The sequence below is a fragment of the Nycticebus coucang genome, chromosome 19, assembly GCF_027406575.1.
Source record: "Nycticebus coucang isolate mNycCou1 chromosome 19, mNycCou1.pri, whole genome shotgun sequence".
NCBI classification, from domain to species: Eukaryota; Metazoa; Chordata; class Mammalia; order Primates; family Lorisidae; genus Nycticebus; species Nycticebus coucang.
Window position 1 is genome coordinate 49180437 of NC_069798.1, and position 21118 is coordinate 49201554.

The 21118-nt window shown below is 36.8% G+C and overlaps 1 protein-coding gene across 1 annotated transcript in view; it reads left to right on the top strand.

The window, feature by feature from the left end:
* Window positions 1–21118, top strand: part of DCC (DCC netrin 1 receptor) — a 1249028-nt gene that overhangs the window by 679737 nt on the left and 548173 nt on the right.

Below are 21118 nucleotides of genomic sequence, written 5' to 3' on the forward strand. Positions count from 1 at the left end.
CTTTTTCTTCCATTCTTGAGACACTTTACTAAGAAGAATATGTTCCAGTTCCATCCATGTAAACATGAAAGAGGTAAAGTCTCCATCTTTTTTTAAGGCTGCATAATAGTCCATGGTGTACATATACCACAATTTATTAATCCATTCGTGGATCGAGGGGCTTGTTCTTGTTATTGTTGCTTTGTCTTCCTGAGATTCCAAAGTGGTGTTTCAGAAAGATATTTAGAAAATAAAAATTTTGAGTCCTTGGAAAATATCAAATGTCATTATTTGCTATCCTACTTCATGGCACAGCTGAAAGTAAATTTTGAAGGTCCACATTGTTTCCCCTGAGAACTTTGAAGACCAGTGCTTGATTCTCTTAAGGCATTCAGCATTGCTGACAAAAAATATGATGACAGTTTGATTTGTATTTTATTTTTTGGCAGTTTTAGGAAATTCTATGAATCTTTGGGGTCCTACCATTTCATTGAGTTGTGAGTAGGTGTGGGTCTTGCTGGCTACTTAACCACATAATCAACCACTTCATACTGAAGGATGTTGTCAATTTTTCAGTTATAGGGTATTTTTTGCCTTGAAATTCTTTTTTAACCATCTCACTTTCTATGTCTTCTTAAAATTCTTATTATTAATAGATGGCTGCTGGCATCTTGGTTTCATTCTTTGTGTATTTGTATTCTTCTTGCAGTTTTTATTAATTTATTTTCTTATGCAAAAATGAGATTCTTTATCTTCTCAGATTTTCCACTAGTTTCTTGCTAATTTGTAAGCTCTAAGAACTATTTCTTCTTAGAGTTCCCCTTGACACCTATTCTGGTTTTATAGGTACAGCAGTTTCTCTAATCAGTAATGGGATAATTATGAAGTTCCTTGGCTGTTCTATTTGCTCAACTTGTTTCTTTTGAATTGTATTATTAGTTTTCCCAATGTGTTGGGTAATCATTGATAGTTCATTTATATGTATAAAGGAAATAGTATGTTGAGTAATGTAAGTCTCTGTCACTATGTACAGTTTTAGCCCCAGAGGCCTCTATACTCCAAAGTAGGGCTGACCAAGAGGTGACCTGACTGGTTTTACTACAAGCGTATCAGGAGGGGTAGCAGGGAGATGTGTGACAAAGCTTTCAAAATGACAGTGGGTTAAGCCTCAGCCTTACCTATGAAAATCATTAACATTTCTTCAGAGGATAATTTTATGATTGTGGGGATTAGAGGAAATGTCACTGGTGATGATCCTTCAGCATGTACCAGACCATGGTGGGGGGCGAGTGGCCCAGGTTTTCCTTTAGACTTGGCCCATTTGTTTGCCTCATGTCTGATACTAATATTTACTCTGTGTCTCTGAATCTATGTCTTGAAGAACAGCTCCTACTTCCTTGGAGGCTTCATCCTGTGAATGTCTTACATCTTACTTTCACCTGCTATTTAAAAAAACAAACAGCAGGTGGGAGGCGGAGCAAGATGGTAGCCCAGTAACAGCTTCCTTGCATCTGGGCACCATGAGTCTGGGGAGATAGGACTCCAGGCATCTCTGGCTGGTGGGATCTGCCTATCATCACCCCTGAGAGGATACAGGGAGTCAGCGAGAGACTTCTGGACCCCAAGAGGAGGACTAAAACAGTGGAAAACTGGCAAGTGGTCACGTGTGTTCAATCCGTCTAAACCCGCCCGCAACTTCCACAGGCACGAGAACTTAAAGAGCAAGAGGAAGTGAAAGGAAAATTAGGGCAAGGAAACAGATAAAAGAAATCACTCATGAGGAAGAATCAGCAGAAAACTCCAGGCAACATGAAGAACCAGTCCAGAACAACCCCGCCAAGGGACCATGAGGTAGCTACTGCAGAGGATTCCACCTATACAGAAATGTTAGGACTGACAAAAAGGGAATTTAGAATACACATGTTGAAAACAATGAAAGAAATGATGGAAACAATGAAGGAAACTGCTAATAAAGTGGAAAATAACCAAAAGGAAATTCAAAAACAGAATCAAATAAGAGATGAAGGATATGAAGATAATAAAAAGGATATAGCAGAGCTGAAGGAACTGAAACAGTCAATTAGGGAACTTAAAGATGAAATGGAAAGTATCAGCAACAGGTTAGACCATGCAGAAGAAAGAATTTCAGAGGTAGAAGACAAAGTTTTTGAGATAACTCAGATAGTAAAAGAGGCAGAAAAGAAGAGAGAGAAAGCAGAACGTTCACTGTCAGAATTATGGGACTTTATGAAGCGTTCCAACATACAAGTTATAGGAATTCCAGAAGGGGAAGAAGAATGCCCCAGAGGAATGGAAGCCATACTAGAGAATATTATAAAAGAAAATTTCCCAAATATCACCAAAAATTCTGACACACTGCTTTCAGAGGGATATCGGACCCCAGGTCGCCTCAACTCTAACCGAGCTTCTCCAAGACACATTGTGATGAACCTGTCCAAAGTCAAGACAAAAGAAAAGATTCTGCAAGCTGCCAGGAGTAAGTGCCAGTTGAACTACAGGGGCAAATCCGTCAGAGTGACCACAGACTTCTCTAATGAAACTTTCCAAGCAAGAAGACAATGGTCATCTACCTTTAATCTACTTAAACAGAACAATTTTCAGCCCAGAATTCTGTACCCTGCTAAGCTAAGCTTCAAAATTGACGGAGAAATCAAATAATTTACGGATATACAAACATTGAAGAAATTCGCCACAACAAGACCAGCTCTACAGGAAATACTTCAACCTGTTCTGCACACTGACCACCACAATGGATCAGCAGCAAAGGAAGAACTCAGAAATTAAAGGACAGAACCTAACCTCCACACTGATGCAAAAGATAAAACTAAGCAATGGACTCTCAAAATAAGACGAATAGAATACTACCACACTTATCAATTGTCTCAATAAATGTTAATGGCTTGAATTCCCCACTGAAGAGACATAGATTGGTTGACTGGATTAAAAAACACAAGACATCCATTTGCTGTCTGCAAGAAACACACCTAGCTTCAAAAGACAAATTCAAGCTCCAAGTCAAGGGTTGGAAGACAATTTTTCAGGCAAATGGAATTCAGAAGAAAAGAGGAGTTGCAATCTTATTTTCAGATACATGTGGATTTAAAGCAACTAAAGTCAAAAAAGACAAAGATAGTCACTTTATATTGGTCAAGGGAAAAATACAACAAGAAGACATTTCAATTCTAAATATTTATGCACCCAATTGAAATGCTCCCAGATTCTTGAAACAGACCTTACTCAGTCTGAGCAATATGATATCTGATAATACCATAATAACAGGGGACTTTAACACTCCTCTGACAGAGCTGGACAGATCCTTTAAACAGAAATTAAACAAGAATATAAGAGATTTAAATGAGACCCTAGAACAACTGTGCTTGATAGACGCATATAGAACACTCCATCCCAAAGATAAAGAATATATATTCTTCTCATCACCCCATGGAACATTCTCCAAAATTGATCATATTCTGGGACACAAAACAAATATCAACAGAATCAAAAGAATTGAAATTTTAGTTTGTATCTTCTCAGACCATAAGGCACTAAAGGTGGAAGTCAACTCTAAAAAAATGCTCGACCCCACCCAAAGGCATGGAAATTAAACAATCTTCTGTTGAATAACAGATGGGTGAAGGAAGAAATAAAAGAGGAAATCATTAACTTCCTTGAGCATAACAACAATGAAGACACAAGCTACCAAAACCTGTGGGATACTGCAAAAGCAGTTTTGAGAGGAAAATTCATCGCTTTAGATGCCTACATTCGAAAAACAGAAAGAGAGCACATCAACAATCTCACAAGAGATCTTATGGAATTGGAAAAAGAAGAACAATCTAAGCCTAAACTCAGTAGAAGAAAAGAAATATCCAAAATCAAATCAGAGATCAATGAAATTGAAAACAAAAGAATCATTCAGAAAATTAATGAAACAAGGAGTTGGTTTTTTGAAAAAATAAATAAAATACATAAACCATTGGCCAGACTAACGAGGAATAGAAAAGTAAAATCTCTAGTAACCTCAATCAGAAATGATAAAGGGGAAATAACAACTGATCCCACAGAGATACAGAGATCATCTCTGAATACTACCAGAAACTCTATGCCCAGAAATTTGACAATGTGAAAGAAATGGATCAATATTTGGCAGCACACCCTCTCCCTAGACTCAGCCAGGAAGAAATAGAGCTCCTGAACAGACCAATTTCAAGCACTGAGATCTAAGAAACAATAAAAAATCTTCCAACCAAAAAATGCCCTGGTCCAGATGGATTCACTCCAGAATTCTATCAAGCCTTCAAGGAAGAGCTTATTCCTGTACTGCAGAAATTATTCCAAAAAATTGAGGAAGAAGGAATCTTCCCCAACACATTCTATGAAGCAAACATCACCCTGATACCAAAACCAGGAAAAGACCCAAACAAAAAGGAGAATTTCAGACCAATCTCACTCATGAATATAGACACAAAAATTCTCAACAAAATCCTAGCCAATAGATTACAGCTTATCATCAAAAAAGTCATTCATCATGATCAAGTAGGCTTCATCCCAGGGATGCAAGGCTGGTTTAACATACGCAAGTCTATAAACGTTATCCACCATATTAACAGAGGCAAAAATAAAGATCACATGATCCTCTCAATAGATGCAGAAAAAGCATTTGATAAAATCCAGCATCCTTTTCTAATTAGAACACTGAAGAGTACAGGCATAGGTGGCACATTTCTAAAACTGATTGAAGCTATCTATGACAAAGCCACAGCCAATATTTTACTGAATGGAGTAAAACTCAAAGCTTTTCCTCTTAGAACTGGAACCAGACAAGGTTGTCCTCTGTCACCTTTACTATTCAACGTAGTGTTGGAAGTTCTAGCCAATACAATTAGGCAAGACAAGGAAATAAAGGGAATCCAAAAGGGAGCAGAGGAGGTCAAACTCTCCCTCTTTGCTGATGACATGATCTTATACTTAGAGAATCCCAAAGACTCAACCACAAGACTCCTAGAAGTCATCAAAAAATACAGTAATGTTTCAGGATATAAAATCAATGTCCACAAGTCAGTAGCCTTTGTATACACCAATAACAGTCAAGATGAGAAGCTAATTAAGGACACAACTCCCTTCATCATAGTTTCAAAGAAAATGAAATACCTAGGAATATACCTAACGAAGGAGGTGAAGGACCTCTATAAAGAAAACTATGAAATCCTCAGAAAGGAAATAGCAGAGGATATTAACAAATGGAAGAACATACTATGCTCATGGATGGGAAGAATCAACACTGTTAAAATGTCTTTACTTCCCAAAGCAATCTACTTATTCAATGCCATTCCTATCAAAGTACCTACATCATACTTTCAAGATTTGGAAAAAATGATTCTGCGTTTTGTATGGAACTGGAAAAAACCTCGTATAGCTAAGGCAGTTCTGTGTAACAAAAATAAAGCTGAGGGCATCAGCATACCAGATTTTAGTCTGTACTACAAACCCATAGTGCTCAAGACAGCATGGTACTGGCACAAAAACAGAGACATAGACACTTGAAATCGAATTGAAAACCAAAAAATGAAACTAACATTTTACAACCACCTAATCTTTGATAAACCAAACAAGAACATACCTTGGGGGAAAGACTCCCTATTCAATAAATGGTGTTGGGAGAACTGGATGTCTACATGTAAAAGACTGAAACTGGACCCACACCTTTCCCCACTCACAAAAATTGACTCAAGATGGAAAAAGGACTTAAATTTAAGGCATGAAACAGTAAAAATCCTCAAAGAAAGCATAGGAAAAACACTGGAAGATATTGGCCTGGGGAAAGACTTCATGAAAAAGACTGCCATGGCAATTGCAACAACAACAAATATAAACAAATTGGACTTCATTAAACTGAAAAGCTTCTGTACAGCTAAGGAGACAATAACCAAAGCAAAGAGACAACCTACACAATGGGAAAGGATATTTGCATATTTTCAATCAGACAAAAGCTTGATAACTAGGATCTATAGAGAACTCAAATTAATCCACATGAAAAAAGCCAACAATCCCTTATATCAATGGGCAAGAGACATGAATAGAACTTTCTCTAAAGACGACAGACGAATGGGTAACAAACACATGAAAAAATGTTCATCATCTCTATATATTAGAGAAATGCAAATCAAAACAACCCTGAGATATCATCTAACCCCAGTGAGAATGGCCCACATCACAAAATCTCAAAACTGCAGATGCTGGCGTGGATGTGGAGAGAAGGGAACACTTTTACACTGCTGGTGGGACTGCAAACTAGTACAACCTTTCTGGAAGGAAGTGTGGAGAAACCTCAAAGCACTCAAGCTAGACCTCCCATTTGATCCTGCAATCCCATTACTGGGCATCTACCCAGAAGGAAAAAAATCCTTTTATCACAAGGACACTTGTACTAGACTGTTTATTGCAGCTCAATTTACAATCGCCAAAATGTGGAAACAGCCTAAATGCCCACCAACCCAGGAATGGATTAACAAGCTGTGGTATATGTATACCATGGAATACTATTCAGCCATTAAAAAAAATGGAGACTTTACATCCTTCGTATTAACCTGGATGGATGTGGAAGACATTATTCTTAGTAAAGCATCACAAGAATGGAGAAGCATGAATCCTATGTACTCAATTTTGATATGAGGATAATTAATGACAATTATGGTTATTGGGGGGGAAGCAGAAAGAGGGAAGGAGGGAGGGGGTGGGGCCTTGGTGTGTGTCACACTTTATGGGGGCAAGACATGATTGCAAGAGGGACTTTACCTAACAATTGCAATCAGTGTAACCTGGCTTATTGTACCCTCAATGAATCCCCAACAATGAAAAAAAAAAACAGCAGTGCAATTTGCCCCATTTTGTCTCTTCCAGGGTTCTATCCAAGAAACCAGCTCCTCTGAAGCCTGGTTATCTTTCAACCCAGTTTTATCTTAGAGCCATTATGGGTTTATTACAGTTTCATTTATCTCTTCTAACTTTACTAGGATTTTTGGAAGGAGGCAAAAGAAATTCATGTCTGATATTTTGTACCAGAAGCAATATTTTTTTAAGGTAAAAACAAAATCCAAGTGCTGTTCACTCCCCCTTCTATCTATACACACATTGTGGGTAAGAAGCAGTAGCAGGAATCAAAGTTTCTCCTAAGACAAGGGGCTTTGTGGGTCTTTGTTCTGCCCCACCTATCCATGCACAATGGCTGCCAGAAATGACAGATATGGCAAAACGCAAGGCATGTAGATTTCCAAGAAAGTTCTCAGCTTGCGGGTGTAGTAGAATCCAATTGTTTTACAAACGGAGACTATCACCTTGTGACTTCACTATTTGTTGACTGCACAACTGGTGCCAACTCTACCCCAAATGTTCCAAAGGAAAAACTTCAGAAAGTACTTGCCTGTTGGTCCTTGAATAATCTTCATCCATTTCTATTGGGTTTTCTCTTTATAACATTATTAATAGAAAGCAGAGTGGGGTGCATTTCTGAGGAAATGGGCAGTGAAGCCCAAGTGATTCAGTCCTGTTAGAGTTCTCTATTATAATTAGTTGACTTCATCTGTGTGTGTGGTAAGCTTACCACATTCCTGGGATCATAAGCATCAAAACACCAGGCAATCCTCATCAACGTTCCTATTATTCTCGAAGGACATCTGAATTCCCTGATTTACCACATTCTCTTTCAAGTAACATAACATGAAAAATATTTCCAAACTATCTGAACAAATGCATTTTACATACTTGGCGCATTTCCTTCTACTGAAATAATAGTTTTCCCTTCTTATCAATATTGCCCAGCAAGAAGCTCAAGCCATTTCGTCAGCAAAGCTGCCAATATTTACAACCTTTTGAGTCAGTAGAGGAATTTAGGTAATTTGTTTTTTTAGCCTTTACGGGTTAGTTAATGAATATTTGCTTGCAGTTTTGTTCATTTATATTCTACCTCATTCCAACAATAATCTGAAGGATCTTGGACATTGCAGGACATAATATGTAAAGAATTAGGAACTGAGTACTGTGTGAGAGCAAATTTTTATCAAATTAGCTTTAACCAAATTGGAAAACTTTGGAGATTTATATAATGCTATATAATGCTATGCATGTTTTAAATTTCTGAGTGTTTCTTTAAAAAACAACAACAACAAAACCCCAATCTTTCCTTTTACTTTTTACAATTATTAAAGAAAGATAAAGCAGAAAGTCCATGCACTACAGAACTATTTATTTTATACCGAAACACTCGGATGATTGGCAGAATTTTATTCCATTTATGAGAGGATTGTTCCTCTGTAGACATAACTAAAATCATATCGAGAGGTGTTCTTTAAGAAAAATTCTCACCTCTTTAAAAAATAAAAAACTTCTCAATTATTTACTTTATTCTGATTCATATTCAGTTGTCCATTATTGTACAATTTTTATAAATCTGTAATAAATTACAAGTTCATAGTTTAAAATATATGATAGAAACAGTATAAATGATAAAGCATTTTCTTCTCTAATGTTTATGTTTCCATTAGCTTAAATTTTTATTCCTGTTTATGTGTTGTACATGTAAAAGTTTAATCTTTCTATTAGGAAGGAGAAAGATACAAATTGTGTATAAAAAATTTCCAGTAACATTTCTGTATGTTCTTAAAGCAGCCTTAAGTGAAGAAATTACACACATGTGGGCCACGTACTACCCTCATAGTCACTCAGTATTTACTGTTAGCTTTGAATTGACTTGTGAATAGTGAAACACTACAGATATTTTTCACATGACTATTTTAAAAATTCAAGCAGATGTCCCTTTATCATCTACTATGATGTTATAACTTTAGCTACCTATATGGTAGATTTTTTTTAAAGAAATTCGTAACAGAGAACATCCCTTCTATTTGGAATCTCTTAAAACGATGTGTTTTAAAATTCTTACATATACAGTTATAGTTATGGTGAGTTGAAGTAGAGAGAAGTATTTAATTCATACAATTTCCCTCTCTCAAAATAATCATACTTTGGGTTAAAATATAGATTGTTTTAATCTTCAAAATTTGCTAATTGTTTATTTATCTATTTCATATTAATATGAGGGTCCGAATGATCAGGTTACAATGTTTGCATTTGTTAGGTAAAGTCCCGGTCGTAGTTGTGTCCTGCACCTAAGAGGTGTGCCATATACCCATAAACCGTGTCCATTAAGTGGGAGCACACCAATATCCCTCTCTTTTCCCCTTTCTCTCCTCTTCCTCCTCTCCCTCCCCCTACTTTTAATTGAATTGAGTTTTTCTATTGTGTGTGCCTGTATGAGTTTGGCTACTGGATTCATAACAGTACTAAGTGCATTGGAAACTTGCTTTTCCATTCTGTGATACTTTACTAAGAAGAATATGTTTCAACAACTCCATCCAGATTAATACAAACAATGTGAAGTCTCTATCTTTTTAATGGCTGAATCGTATTACATAGTATATACATACCACAGTTTATTCATGCATTCATGGTCTGATGGGTACTTAGATGTTTCCACATCTTGACAATTGTAAATTGAGGTGTGATAAATAATCTAGTATAAATGTTCTTATGATAATTTATTTTTCTGAGTAGATGCCTATTAATGGGATTGTGGGATCAAATGGAAGGTCTATTTTGAGTTGGTTGACGATTCTCCCTACTTCTTTCCAAAGAGTTTACAGTCCTACCAATAGTATGAAAGAATTCCTTTCTCAACACATCCATACCAGCATTTGTAGCTGTCTAACTTTGTGATATGGTTTATTCTCACTGCGGTTAAGTGATATCTTAGCATAATTTTATTTGTTGAAAATGAACTCAATGAATGGGCACAGGATGGGGGTGTCTGTCACACCTTTTGTGTGTGGGACATAACCATAAAAGGGAGTCTACCTCACAAAATCAAATATTTTATCCAGTGAGAGTCTATCTTAGTTAATGGTGAAAGGTGTGGGTCCGCTTTCAGTCTTCTACAGGTTGCCAGCCAGTTCACCCAGCACCATTTGTTAAAAAGGGAATCTTTTCCCCCACTGAATGTTTTTAATTGGCTTATCAAAGATTAAATAACGGTAAGTAGCTGGATTCATCTCTTGGTTCTCTATTCTGTTCCAGATATCTACTTCTCTGTTTTTGTGCCAATACCATGCTGTTTTGATCACTATTGATTTGTAGTATAGTCTGAGGTCTGGTAGCATAATTCCTCCTGCTTTGTTTTTATTTCTGAGTAATGTCTTGGCTATTCAAGGTTTTTTCTGATTCCATATAAAATGAAGTAATGTTTTTTCAAGATCTTTAAAGTATGACAGTGGAGCTTTCATAGGGATTGCATTGAAATTATATATTGCTTTGGGTAGTATAGACATTTTAATAATATTGATTCTTCCCAGCCATGAGCATGGTATGTTTTTCCATTTGTTAATATTTTCAGCTATTTCTTTTCTTAGAGTTTCATAGTTCTCTTTATAGAGATCTTTCACGTCCTTTGTTAGATAAATTCCCAAATATTTCATCTTCTTTGGCACTACTGTGAATGGGATAGAGTCCTTAACTGTTTTTTCAACTTGACTGTTGTTGGTATACATAAAGGCTACCGATTTGTGAATGTTGATTTTGTAACCTGAGACGCTGCTGTATTCCTTGATCACTTCTAAGAGTTTTGTAGTAGAGTCCCTAGTGTTTTCCAGATATACTATCATATCATGGATATGATATATGGATACCCTTGATCACCTTTTCTTCCCTAATTACAGTGGCTAAAACTTTCATTACAATGTTGAAAAGCAACGGAGACAATGGCAGCCTTGTCTGGTTCCTGATCTAAGTGGAAATGATTCCAATTTAACTCCATTCAATATGATATTGGCTATGGGTTTGCTGTAGATGGTCTCTATCAGTTTAAGAAATGTCCCTTCTATACCGATTTTCTTAAGTGTTCTGATCATGAAGGGATTCTGGATATTATCAAAAGCTTTTTCTGCATCGATTGAGAGAATCATATGGTCTTTGTTTTTTAATTTGTTTATGTGCTGGATTACATTTATAGATTTACATATATTGAACCAGCCTTGAGATCCTGGGATAAAACCGACTTGGTCATGATGTATAATTTGTTTGATGTGTTGCTGGATTCTGTTTGTTAGGATCTTGTTGAATATTTTTACATCTATATTCATTAGTGATATCGGTCTATAATTTTCTTTTCTTGTTGGGTCTTTTCCTGGTTTGGGGATCAGGGTGATGTTTGCTTCATAAAAATACTAGAGGAGAGTGCAGGGAAAACCCTTGAAGAAATCAGGCTGGGCGAGTATTTTATGAGGAGGACCCCCCCGAGCAATTGAAGCAGCTTCAAAAATACACTACTGGGACTTGATCAAATTAAAAAGCTTCTGCAGAGCCAAGAACACAGTAAGTAAAGCAAGCAAACAGCCCTCAGAATGGGAGAAGATATTTGCAGGTTATGTCTCTGACAAAGGTTTAATAACCAGAATCCACAGAGAACTCAAACGCCAGGCTGTGCAAGGGATTTGAAGAGTAACTTCTCTGAAGAAGACAGGCACGCGGCCTTCAGACATATGAAAAAATGCTCATCATCTTTAATCATCAAAGAAATGCAAATCAAAACTACTTTGAGATACCATCTAACTCCAGTGAGACTAGACTATATCACAAAATCCCAAGACCAGAGATGTTGGCACGGATGTGGAGAAAAGGGAACACTTTTGCACTGCTGGTGGGAATGCAAATTAATACATTCCTTTTGGAAAGAGATATGGAGAACACTTAGAGATCTAAAAATAGATCTGCCATTCAATCCTGTAATTCCTCTACTGGGCATATACCCAGAAGACCAAAAAGCACATCATAACAAAGATATTTGTACCAGAATGTTTATTGCAGCTCAATTCATAATTGCTAAGTCATGGAAGAAGCCCAAGTGCCCATCGATCCACGAATGGATTAATAAATTGTGGTACATGTATACCATGGAATATTATGCAGCCTTAAAGAAATATGGAGACTTTACCTCTTTCATGTTTACACGGATGGAGCTGGAACATATTCTTCTTAGTAAAGTATCTCAAGAATGGAAGAAAAAGTATCCAATGTTCTCAGCCCTACTATGAAACTAATTTAGGGTTTTCACATGAAAGCTATAACCCAGTTACAACCTAAGAATAGGGGAGAAGGGGGAAAGGGAGGGGAGGGAGGAGAGAGGTGGGTAGAGCGAAGGGGATTGGTGGGATTACACCAGGGGTTCATCTTGCAAGGGTATATGTGAAACTTGGTAAATGGTCTGTAAAGCTAGTGAATGATGCCCCATGATCATATCAACGTACACAGCTATGATTTAATAAAAAAAAAATAAAATAAAATAAAAATCAAATATTTTGACCTGGTTGTTTGTACCCTCACATTAACCTGAAATACATTTATTTAAAAAAAAAAATGATTCTCACAAGATTGTTCCTCTACTATCATTTTGGAAAAGTTAGTTAATCACTGAACATTGTAAAGACATTTATTGCCTCTTTGTCTATTCTTGAAAATAGAATACAGATAGATAAGACATGAACTTTGGAAACACATCCCAAGACTCCATCTCTCTCATCACTATTCAAAGTATGAGCCATGTAATAATTTATTAAATTCTTAAAAAAAATCTTTGATATTATTTTTCCTAGTTTATTGAGGATGATATTGATGTCCAGATATGTTAAGTAAATTGCCTAAGTTCAGACAGATTAATAAGCAGAAGAGACAGGATTTAGCCCAAGGATCTGTTTGTGAAAATTAAATTTGGGCCCAAATGCAATTGTAGACACATCTCATTGATACACCTTTCTCAGTTTCTTAGATCCACACTGTGAATTCTATTGTAATTTTAGAGCCTATGACTTACAGCAGCTCAGTTGAAATCACAATCATACAAGCTGTCTATCCTAGTCTCCTAAAGTCTTTATTTTTTTCCCTTGTTTTAACTAAGTGTCATCTATTTAGAAGTCTGCAAAATTCTCATAAGTATGAAGCTTATTTAATTTTTCTCTTGTATATTGTAAGATACTGAGTTATATTGGACAGAGAGTAGATATTACAATATACGTACTGATGGGCCAAAGGGCATTTTAGGGCAGTAAAGAAAATGTGAGTAATAACAGATCCAGTTGAGTGAGACTGCACATTCTTCCTCTCTAGATGTTTCTTCTGCCAGCCCCACCGCTTAGTCTTGCCCCAGCCCTGAATGGAGCTTTTGCTCCGTCCTCTCAGAGGGGACACCACTAGTTTCTCTCCTTACATAATTTCACTTATCCTCTGTGAAAACGTGTAAAATTTCAGATCCAGTTCTGTTGTCTCGTTTACCCTCTAGATGAGTACTGAGGGGCCCTTCCTATAATCCTATGTAAAGAAAACTCATTATTTCATCTTTATAGTAAAACCATTCTTCTTCTCAACTATTGTTCTGTTCAATAATGTCATCACTTGTGAGACTCCTGGGTGAGTGGACATTTGGATTAATTCAACAGACCTTTATGAGGCATGTATGGTATGCTGGAAACTGTGAGAGTGCTCAATACAAAAACAACAATATGTTATCATTTCTTCCACAGCCAGCAACTAAATAAACTGATGATTGTAACCCAAGGTGGGGTGTTTTATTAAAGAATCTGCATGGGATGCTGTGACACGCAGCCTTTGCATTCATGTAGCCCTCACAGTTTGCTAAAATATTTCATATGCAAGTTTAATCCTTAGAACAACCTCATGAAGGGTTAGTGTTATCATCTACGGGACTAAAAGACAAATGACTTTGCTGAATGTTCTCCCACCCCTCATATGGGTGGTGGAAGCATGGTGGTCATTCTGTTTCCTTCCCAATGGAAGGAGAAAGCCTGTTTTCATATGTCCTTGAACATCACTGCAATCCCTAGTGCAGGGTTGGATGCATAGGATTCCCACCTGCTACTACAGTATTTATTTTAAAAATAAAATTAAGTAAGAATGTGTTGAAACCGAAGGTGGATTGTAGCTCACTGTAAATGAGAATTTTTCGCTAGCCCCATATAGAATAGAATGGATCACCTCATTCCCTAGAAGTGCTCTAGCAGTTTCTGTATGAGCTATTTCTGTGGGAAATAGACAGGGTTTATTCATATGGTACAGTGTTTGAATAAGTGACCTCTAAATTCCCTTCTATCTCTGCATTTCTATGGTTAATTTCTTTCTCTGGTTTCTCTGCCTCTACAGACTGAGATTTTATCTTTTCTTAAAAGATGCCAGATACTTCATTAAGCCACTAATTCTCAAAAGAGAAAGAGTTGCTATTTACGACAGTTGTGCAAACTCATCATCGATCAATACAACTCAGGGTACATGGCTTTCTTGAACCTTCCCTCTGATGACTTAATTTAGGACATCTTATGTGGAATGAGTTTATTACCATCCTTAGTCTGGTGCAGTATCTGGTTAGAGGAATGAAACTGGGAATTACAGTCTTTTTCTTTTTGGAAAACGTTTGTTCCAGTTTCCATAAAAGTGAAGTTAAATGAAGCTAAAATTAGAAACTGGCAAGAAAAAGACAATTATTTTGTGACTCCTTTGAGACCCACAAAACTTTGGAGACTGGCTCTGAGGCTTGATGGGTTAGTTAAAGGCATTTGCTAGTTTCACTCTGTATAGGAATTTTTAAGTAAGTTCTAACTCCAAATTACAAGGACATTTGGCAACGGTACAATGATATGCTTAGCAGTGGGAGAAACTATAAAAGGAACACATTATAATTCTAGAATATTCTAAACTCTGTATAAGGTAGTGTGAAGATATTAATATATCTCTTATCATGAAAATTTAAATGAGTGACTGGTGTTCAATTATTGCCTTATATGCTCAACTAACTGCATTGTCAAGTGAAATTTGGAATAGGAAGGAGTATACAGTTATGATTTAATATGTTCCAAGTTCTGATTTGGACAGAGAAAAAAAGATGGATAGATGAGTTCTTAGGATGCTCAGGAAATAATGTAGATTGAAAGCATCAAGTATATTTTCCTGGATGCAATTTTTTTCCTGTTGGAAGGATAGAATTAAAACCTAAACCCTGCAAAAATAAGTAACAAGTAGTTCCCATTTTTATAAGTTCTGAGAATTTCCTACAAATTTTTCATGCTACCTATGTGAAGAATCAATCTCTCTCTCTCTCTCTCTCTCTCTCTCTCTCTCTCTCTCTCTCTCTTTCTCTCTCTTTCTTTCTCGGATTAGGATAAATGAGGAGTTTTCCTTGAATCAGGGCAAGTTGTTAAAGACTGTAGCATATTTTGCCTCGAATGATCAGGCATCCCAACGTGAAACATGCATTATTACAGAGATAGCCACGTTGACAGTTGCCCACTGACAAAATTATCCCGCTCAATTATATTAACAAAAAAAGAAATCTTAACCTGTGTTAAGTGTAGCCGTATATATCAGGAATAGTTACCCTGCTTCAAATTCTTACAAGGTGGTAAAATTAACATTGCCTGTCTGATTTTCTATAAGAAGCAGCCAGGTAGCTCCTCCGAGTTTCACTGCTTTCTCTTCTTACTACTTCAGTTTATTGGCAGAATATTCTTTTTTAAAGACTATACTTTGGAAAAGTGAATGAAATAGATTCTTGGCAAATATTTCTCAAAATTTCTACCAAAATATGAATGTGAGAGAAGGGGGGAAAAGAAAAAAGCAATTTTGATACCAATACCGTCCCTTGAGAATAGAAAGTCCCTTTTCTTACAAAATTTTTTAAATAAGGAGAAGGAAACAAATTCATGTATCGAGAAAATTGAAGTATTCATACTATGATATATTTTATGCTTAGCTTTCTAGTGAGATTATGAACTCAGTTTTCCCATATACCAGTGGGTCAGTACATTATGGAAGCATGAACCATTTAGTATTACAAAATTGGAGGTAGATATAGTTTTTGCTTTACAGAATAGAAATTAAATTTAGTTGGAAAGGTGATTCCAGTTGTTTCTCAATTAATTTTTTTAACTTTTCATTTAAGAACAAAAATACTTCTGGCAGCCTATGTGCCAAGTTTATGTTAAGCAACATACACTTGTTAAGCAACATATAGTGGGTCAGATTTCTCATCGCAAATAAATCTGACACAAATGATTGCTTCACATTTTAATGTTTTAAGACATTTATAGGTAATTAAGTTTATTCTTTAAGAGTGAAGAATGGGTTAAAGAAGTTTTGAGAATTTTTTTCCCCACAATTTATCGTTTATTCATTCAGAATCATGTCAATAACAAATAATAATAAGCATCCCTATAGCAAATGTTTATTTCTCTGTCAAAAATTGTTCTCAATTATATTTTAAAGGGACAGATTTTATTTTGAGACATTAAAATTCTATACACCTAAGCAAGATAGTTTGGAAGTAATGCCTAAAGTAGTGTTCATTTAATTAATTGTCAATCAAAATATTATTTGAGGAAACAAATGCCTTAGTTGTCAGTTACTTCTTGGTTTCTCAGCATCTAATGTGGACCCAGAATTACACTAAGTGAATAAACTGTGGAAAATCTTGTAGGTTTTGTGGCACATGGTCAGGTGTTTCTTGATGAAAGGTCAAGTAGCAAGACATAAGACTTTTGTCCCGAATCAACTAGCTTTACTGTACTTTCCTAGCACTGTAATTTTGAGAAGAAACAACTCTTCCGCAGTTCTGTTTCCTCTTCCCGTGGGGTTGAAAGTAATATCTACTTTGCATCTTTGCTGTCCTTCTAGCCCCACCCTGCCAACATATAATTTGACTCATGATGGTCCACGCTGTGATGATTTTGTTAGACACCTATTTTGATAAAGATACATAATATTCACCTATTCACCGGCCTGTCAATTTTTGTTTTTAACCAAATCTCCAAGGAGAGCGGCTGAGACCCATCTTTATACCGTGTATCCTCCGTGCCTAGAATAGCGTCTGCTTAGAAAATAAACACATAAAAACAAATATTAGGCCATTAAGACAATATTTGTTGTGATGAATTAAAACAAATATACAATGTGTCCATTGACTTAGCAAGGAAAGTACAGATCAAATCTGTACCTGGGGAAGATAGTTCAGGAATTTCTTATTCCTGGTGACTCACTCTATCTTCACCTAGAAGCTATCTTTGAAAGATCTCAAAAGCCTCTATCCCATCCCATTCCAAGTAGAATTTTGCACTTTAACACTGATGTAGATGAATTTTCAGATTTCCAAATACGTGAATAGCACAAATCTACAGAAAAGTGTTTGTCCAAGGAGAACGTATTAAACATTTGGAAATTCTCAGAAAGTTAAACATGGTTTCACATTATCTATGTGAAAGTATAACAGGCATTAAAATCCTGCATCTCAGTTTAGAAACTTGCATTTGCCAATGGACAGCAAGAAAGGCTTTCTTTATTAGTAGTTAGGTTGAGGTTTCATAGAATTCTTTTTAATTAAATGTGAACTTCATATGAGCCAACTTTTTTTTTTTTGCCATGAATACCAATTTGAGTGTAAGAAGCAGATTCTGCAGTATAGTATTCAAATAAGGAAAGAAACAATCTCATATGTTTTCTACAAATCAAAACCATGTGTGACCATAGTGTGCCTTAAAAACTAATTTTGTGAAGCTCATGAGAAAACGGAGTTTATACTCAGTGTCTCACTGCTAGATTTCATGTCCAAACTGGTATTTGCAGTCTTTGTTTTCAAAAAGTTCATTTATGTCTATAGGTCATTACCATGTTCTTGCTGGAACTCTTTCTCCCCTTTCAAAACCAAGACTCAGATCAGGAGCCACCTCCTCAAAGCAACTCAGTCTTAACTTCAGCTTTCAGGTTCAATCCTTCTGTACTGGGAGATATTTATTTTTTTATTATTATTATTATATTTATCAGAGTTTGTGTCTATTACACCAAACCTGCACCATCCTTGTAGTAGCTGTTAAACACATGTGGAATTTAAATATAAATTAAACATAGTTAAAAATTGAGTTTTCAGTTAGCTGCTACATTTCACATGCTCAGTGGCCACATGTGGCTCATGGCTACATACTGGGTAGAGCAGATACAAACTGTTTCCATCATTGGATAATAGAAAGTTCCACCGGCCAGAGATGTGCTTTACTGAGTATTTTCTTTTTTTTTTTTTGTAGAGACAGAGTCTCACTGTACCGCCCTCGGGTAGAGTGCCGTGGCGTCACACGGCTCACAGCAACCTCTAACTCTTGGGCTTACGCGATTCTCTTGCCTCAGCCTCCCGAGCAGCCGGGACTACAGGCGCCCGCCACAACGCCCGGCTATTTTTTTGTTGCAGTTTGACCGGGGCTGGGTTTGAACCCGCCACCCTCGGCATATGGGGCCGGTGCCCTACTCACTGAGCCACAGGCGCCGCCCTTTACTGAGTATTTTCAAAGATACTCTTTACTGAGTATTTTCAAAGAGCCCTTTTTGCCCTGACATTTACATTCTCATCATCTGGGATAGTTCACAGCATGTCAATGATTGCCAGTAACTAACTTCTAAACATAACTGAACAGGCGCATTAGAGGCGTGCTTGCATAGAAAACAGACTCAGACTGTGTGGTGTTCTAGAAGAAAGGTTAGAATTTCTAATCCATGGAGGTAGCATGAAGGCAAATTTGAGTTTAGAGTAAAAAGCAGCTTTTCCTCAATAGACTTACTAGAAAATGAAATGGGCTTCTTGGTTAGATACTACGTATGGGCCCCAAAATCATTCCGCTAAAGCCAAATGATCACCTGTCTGGACCCCAGTGCAACAGATCCCTTATCTAGGATGAGGATTGCAACTATAAGAGAATAATCAAGATGGGAGAGAGAGGGAAAGGGAGGGGAGTGGGTCGATAGAGGGAGGGTTAGTAGGGGGACCACACCTATGGAGCACATTGCAAGTACAAGTTGGATCTATCAGATGTAGAACACAAATGTCTTAATGCTGTAATTGGGTAAATGAGTGAAAGCTATGTTGATCAGTAGGATGTAAGCATTCCAATTTGTACAAATAATCAGCACATCGAATCTCTCCCCAGCCAAAAAAAAAGACTCAGTTATTCTCATGAGTGACATTCAAGAAAGTTTTGTAAAACTCTCCAGAAACTTTGACTACCTGTCACATGTCAGCCTTTGGCTGTCAACAGTGATCCCTGCTTTGCTTGAAAATATCTCAACTGTATAATTTTCTTTTCTTAGGATAGCTTTTACTAAAACTAAGGTAGCTCTTAAATTTTCTGTTAGCCTCTTTTTCTTTTTCTTAAGAACACCTGTCTGAAGGAGAAAACTGAAACAGGAATTAAATGGTTGATAGGAAACGAACTTAATAAACAAAATGTCATTGAGAAAACAATATCATATGAGATACCGACTAAAAGAGAGTTGGGGACACATCACGTAGATTTTTTTCAGACATCTGCTTTTTTAAATAATTGAATCCCACTTTGTGTGTGTGTGTGTGTGTTGGGGGCGGTGGGTTGCATGGATATTCTATAGCTATTGAATGGGAAGGGATTGGATGCAAATAGGTCCTGTTTTTCAATCCCATTCTGATTTGAACAGAGAAAGCCCTACAGATTAATTGAACCATTGCAAGAATCTGTTTTGGTTTTTTTGAGCAACAATTTTCTTTTGTATTTTGAACTCTGTTCAAAACTGGCACGATTCTAACTATAAAACAACAGCACAGGCACTGAGAAAGCATTAGAAATAGATGTTTTCATAAAATGAGAACTGTTTGCATTGCTGAAGACATGAAGCAGAATGCACTTTTTAATACATGAAATTCAATGACCTTTGAGGTAGACTGTTTCACTTCATTTGCTGGGGGATTCCAGCACTTTCTCATGTTTAGAGAGGGCGGCTGTGCTGGTGATGGCGCATGCGCAGAATAGCTGATAATAAAGCCCGAGAAAGGGCTTCAGTGAGGAAGAAAGTAAATTTGGGCTTCCCAAAGAATCTTGGTTTCACATCCAGCTACACTGGATGTTTGGGGCAAAATTTTTCTTCTATCAGTGAGAGAGCTTCTAGCTCTGTTAAATGGGAATATAAATGTCCTCCTTTTCAAAACAGTAAGAGAAATAATGTCATTGACCAAACAATTGTAGCTGGAGAAAGACCTGGTGTACAAGACTATAAATTTGTACTGTTTTAAGCCACCTAGTACGTGGTAGTTTATGGTAGTTTCCACCTTAGGAAACTAATAGTACACACAGACAAGTTAGCCGTCCGCTTCTTATTTCTTAGTAAGATCTTAGAGAAACCGATTAAGTTGACATTGATTTGGAAGATCACGTCCCAGTCAGTCCCCTGGCTGTTGCCCCAGTTTTCCTCACCTTATCCTCTGAAGACTATGTCGGCTGTTTCCTCGTTGCTTTCCTGCTAAGTCAAAAATAGCTGGGGGAGTGGGGAGGGGCTAGGCAACAACTCTCTGAAATTATAAGCAAAATTTGATATTTGCATACATACAATTTTCTGAGGCTGCAGTTCCCTTAATTTTATCATTCTTTCCAAAGTCTAAGACCTAGGTCTTAGCACTTTTAACACTAGGGTTTCAGAACAGTCAAAATGTTAGGATAAGCCACATAAATCCTTTTCAAAATCTAGAATCTACCAGACCAACAGCTCAGGGGCAGGGTCTTGGAGCCAAAAGTGTGTTGCAGACAGCTGATTATGGTTCATGAAAACCAAGTGGTAGATGATGGGGGTTTTTCAAGCCAGTGGTTGAGCACAACCATTATTAAAATTACATCTTATATACTTGCGTGTATTATATTAAAAGCAAGGTGATAAATACTTATCATTCACTACTTCCTTATTATTTTTACTACATTTATTTACATTTATTGCATTTCCATGATAGGCATACCATGTAAGAAGATATTACCGTGTATCTTTTCCCAACTCCATGTTCAGAGAAACCACATTGGTAGCTTGACATCAATCATGGTAGAAAGATCATAAAGGAAATTGGCAAAATTCCTAATGGAGTTTTTCCCTTTCCCACCCCCAACCAAGATAAATTGATAGTATTTACCAAGCTACTGCAGATTCAGACTTGATTGATTGTTCACTCTGATAT